Source organism: Takifugu flavidus, chromosome 2, assembly GCF_003711565.1.
Source record: "Takifugu flavidus isolate HTHZ2018 chromosome 2, ASM371156v2, whole genome shotgun sequence".
Lineage (NCBI taxonomy): Eukaryota > Metazoa > Chordata > Actinopteri > Tetraodontiformes > Tetraodontidae > Takifugu > Takifugu flavidus.
This window is the reverse complement of record NC_079521.1, coordinates 16,609,377-16,614,396: the sequence shown is the minus strand read 5'-3', so window position 1 is coordinate 16,614,396 and position 5,020 is coordinate 16,609,377.

Sequence of the window (5,020 nt, the reverse complement as noted above, 5' to 3'; positions counted from 1 at the left end):
GGTTGAGGGCGTTCAAGGTGCCGCAAACTCAGGGGGGAGACATGCAGCTATTTGATACTTGAACTCAAGTACACGCGAGAATTTCAGCAGAACAAAACAACCTCTGAGCTGTCTGTCAGCTAAAGTCCCTGATTTTAGTCTAATAATTCATTACTGCAGTAATTCGTTAGTAGATCGGGAATAGAGGACTATGTTGTTTTGATCATTTAACAATATTAGAGGTATTTATTGAGCAGAAATGCGAGCGTCTAATGCTAAATCCCTCTGAATTCTGGTGTGAGTGTTTATGTGTGGACGGTCGGGTGCTTTATTACCTCATCAGCCGCTCACCTAACGAGCAGGAATGCTAGCAGAGCTTCCCATCAGTGGCTGGCTGTTGGTAAACTTCCAGAATTAGAGCGTCCGAAACAGAGCCAGGGGTCCGTTCACACCCCCTGCTCATCAACACACTACCTGAAATCCACTGAGGTGATTGAAGACGTGGAAACGTTCAGCAGTCCTGGAATAAACCACGGAAGCCTTCTCTACACCATCCACCATATTTCTGTACATGACTCCTGACTTTGCACATTTAGCTAATGCTAATTACAGAGACATAAACGGGAGAGTTTGTGCCTGTTTAAGCGGTGGCTGCAACAGTTGGCCAGCCTGGAATCCTCCCCTCTGACCCAGCGGCTGAAGGCCGCAGAGTCCAGGAACATCCTGCATCTGAGCATTCATGAGAATCCGAATGGCGCCTTCTTGTTTTGTTCACCCTCCCTTTGATATACCGTCTGTCCTTCTGACGCTGATGAATTAAAGCAGACTGGCAACCGCACACAACCAAAAGACAGTCAAGGTCTTCCCTATATTGTGGAGCAACTTTCAACTCCATTAATCCACCTCATTCGCTTTTCACACCCGACTCCCCCCCCCCCTCCATGAATATACGGGATTCAAATTTGCGACGGCGTGTCCTTCGTGACACTCGGAGCCAGGTGCATCCCCATCAATATCAGCAAAAAAAGGGGGAAAAAAATTAAACCTTCTCAAAATACATACTGTTGGAGTGCATTGATTTAATATACTGCCATAAGCCCTTGCTCCTACACTCGACATGCAATTTTGAAATAAATTGACTGATTTAGATAGAGGCACGGGAGGAGCTGGGAGGAAAGGAGGAGGGAAAAAAGCCGCTGTAAACCAGGGCTGCTATTCACTAAGGTGACATTGCGCAACAAATCACTTGCATGAATAGAGAAAGAAAACGATTTCTATTTCTAAAAAGTAATTTTGTTTGGGGAAGGTGCGTTGATTGCCACGTATGTGAATCCATTCCTCTCTCGACTCTAGGTGCGCGAGCGTTTTATAAAAGTCAAAGTTATATTTTGCTGTTAGCATGGTAATCAGAAAGGCCAGACTTTCATCCAAAGAATAGCAGAATCTCATTTATTCCAAGTACATAATAGAAGGCCAACTGGAGCAGCCTCCCTCTGCCGCCACGCCGCCGCCGCCACCGCCGCCCAGAGAGCCGACTTCTGCCGCAGCCCGAGTCAATTGTGTTTTAATTGAGCCGAATGAAGAATAATTAAGTAATCAAAGGCGCGATAAGAGCGAGGCGCGGTAAACAGATGAAAGAGGCGAAGCTAGCTGGACGCTCACTCCAGCGTGTCGCCTCCCGCGTCCGACCCAACCGGGCGCCTGGACTGGGAGTGCACCGTGATATTTTCCGCCACTCTGACATTAGCATCTCTCTTTTTTTGGTTTGAGTAATTGCGCAGCTTGAAGTGTACTCATGGGTTTCCATGAGAACGATGAAAGTCTTATTTCAACCGTGCCACAATTATGGGGAAATATGGGAATACGTTTTGTGCCGGTTCACAGTCGACTTGTCTGGAATAATGGGAATAGAAAACAGTAACAGGGAGCAATGGCAGAAATATCCTTAAAACACCAGCTGATTGTGAGAAAGAGCCCTTGTAGCCTCTAATGCTAACGTTAAAGTGCTGTAATATTCGCTTCATTCGACCTACAGCGGCTATAATCTCTGCTGGCATCATATGCTGTATGGCAACGATAGTCCATAATCCACTCAACCAGAGCGGCTGCACAAATGCATATTTGTTTCCTGAGATTAAAAGCTCACGCCAAATTTTGGCCGGATTGTGGATTTGGTTTCCGGAACTTATCGCTCCAAGTATTTAAACAGACAGCACGATGTAAAAGTCCCCGGTAACGTGCCGCTGTGGTTAAACATAAAAACATGATCTCAGCACAGCGGCTCTTATTTTGGGGGATTATTCCGGCAAATTTGCAGGAGTGATGAGAATTTTGATTCCCTCCCCTGTCAGCCTGCCTTGTGGTCAGAAAACAAATCTGTCACGTGAAGGTCACCGGTCCACGGGCCAAGATTGAAAAGGTCTGCAGTCATTGTTGTAAAATGAAATGAAAACCTGAAGTGCTGCAGAAATCGGCCAATCAGAACGCTGCAACACATCTGGCTCTAACTGAAGCATCTGCTGCCGTTTTAACAGGAACGGCGTCGGTTTCGGAGGTTTATCGGCCATTAAAAAACAACATTCTGCAGTTCCAAACACTTCATGCTGCCTGTCCTGATATCATGGCTAATATTCTGGTCTGTCCTACTGTCTTGAAGGTTGTAAATGACCCTCATTTCCTACCCGCCACCCAAGTATCTGCACTGGCTGTGTGGCCGCGTAGCCCATCGGGTTCGAGGCTAGCGCCGCCCGGCGTGACGCTCGCTGCCGCCTCGCAAGGCGCCGCCGGTTCTGTGCCCTGAAAATGTTCATGATTTCAACAAACCGGGTAGTGAGAGGTGAGTTCTGGTGGCTGGTGGACCTGAGCGGGGAGGGGAGGAGACTGCCGATATCGCCACTTCACGAGTGACTGGCGACGCGAAACGTCACAGTTGGTGGCGAAGTAAACTAAAGTCAAAGTAAATCGGTCGATGTGCGGTTGCCGGCTACACACCCACACGCAGAGACGCAGACCAGAACTTTAAGTTTCCACGTGAGGGGACGGCAAGAGGCGAAAACGGATATTAGCGAGCGTTCATCGGAATACCGTGTTGGTCGGAGAGTCCTAAAACTAGAGGGAAATGAAACACTTCTAGGACCTCTGTTCTGTCCCAACGTGCCACAAAACTACCTGGAGTTGATGTCTTTGGGCTTGGATAAACCTGCTGTTAGGAGTGTAGGTTGACACGGTGTAGCTAACAACCTGTCGCTGTAGCGACGACGCAGACGGGTGTTGTTGCTGCCAGGAGACGGAGCCGTGGGGAAGATGAGGAGCTGCTGTGTCAGCCCCGGAAAATGGAAACAGATCAGCTGGAAGATAACGCGGATCAAATCCGACCCTGACCGCTTTAGGAAACGCCTTCGTCCGCTCCTGATCCCGAAACTAAGAATTCCCAAAAATTAAGGTTGCCAGGGAGACCGTGTATCGAACCGGTAACACCATCGAAGAATAATAATAATAGTAGTAGTTGTGTTTGTACTATTCTTTATTAATACTCTTTGTTTTAATTTGGTTCTTTTTAGCTTCAAAAACTGGTGCTTCCCTAAATAATGGTCAGCTGTTCCAGCTGGAGTCCAAATGAGCAAAATTATGGGCTGTCCTATTGAAACAAAAATTCTTGACTTACACAACAACTTCTGACCTCTGGCCTGTCAAATCGAAGCCATTCTATGGTCAGAAAAGCAGTCGTAAATGGGAAAGAAAGACCCTTCCTCAAGGTGTTCCTGAGATATTGTGCTTGTGAGAATGGGACAACAGATGGCTGAGTGAATGGACAGACACAAGGACGAGGTGAAAACATGGCGTCCTCAGACGCGGCTCTGGCCAAACTGTGAAGCTATTCAAGACTTTCTGCTGATGGCAACAAAGACGACTCGACGGCATAAAGGCAACTGGAAGCCCGGCTGGGGAGGACTCATAGCTCTGGCTGCGAAAATGCTAATCTCAAACACGCTAATGGTTTAAATGTTATTCTCAAGGTTGCTGATAAAAGCTTTGTACAACAAAACATGCGTTTAGCTGCGTGCCGGCCAAGTGGCAGTTTTCACTTTTTAGATTCGGAGCAAAAAGAGATCCAAAAGCCCGCGTAAATACAGGAGCAATGACAAGGAAATAACATTTTAAAAACACGGCGCAGACTTTTACTGGACATATACTAATTCTAACTGAACACGTCTGTCCAAGTTTTTATTTTTGTCGGACATTGGTGGATCTGAAGCCACAGATGCAATCTGAGAGATGAGTAAAACATCCATGTCCAGCAAATATCCCATTATTTTCTAATTCAGAATATTTTTCAGTTGTATCTGATTCAGCCTTGTTTAACTACTGGTATTAATGATATCCCCAAACACCGACACCCTTGGTCACACAACGTGGGCTTCAGGGGGTTAACAAATGTTCCAAGGTGTGCATTTAATTTGAGAGGATGCAAAATGTATACATTTTTCAAAACTGATTTCATTGAAAGGTGACATGGATTCCAAGCTAGCTTCATCATAAATTCACAATAACGACCGATTCAATACGTCAGACCTCTATATCTGTACCTACACTGCCATCTGCTGTTCAGACGGGGGAAACACATGACGGCCTGCGCAGATCCATAGGTTAAGAGGTCATATGATGCGTTCAAGTGCGGGTCGTAAATCCGTAAACCCTCAGACTGAACGGGGCATATTCAAGTCTTTATATTTCCAGTTAGTAAATGAAGTAACTGAGGGTTTGTTTTTTTTTTGCCTTAGACCAGATCTTTGTTCCACAACCGCCACTAGAATACATCTGAAGACTCAGCCTTTCTGTCGAGATGTGGCTGGTTACTACAAAGACCCCACACACCTTACATTAACAACATCCTTAAAGAAAATAAAAGAGTTGGCACCTTTATCATTATACCACAGTAGCAAAGTGCACAGGGTTGGCTGAGGCTTTCATTTTTTTAAATGAAAATCTATCAAAAATCTAATTTTTCCAGGCAGTGCTCGAAAGCAGCTGTTCTAATCTG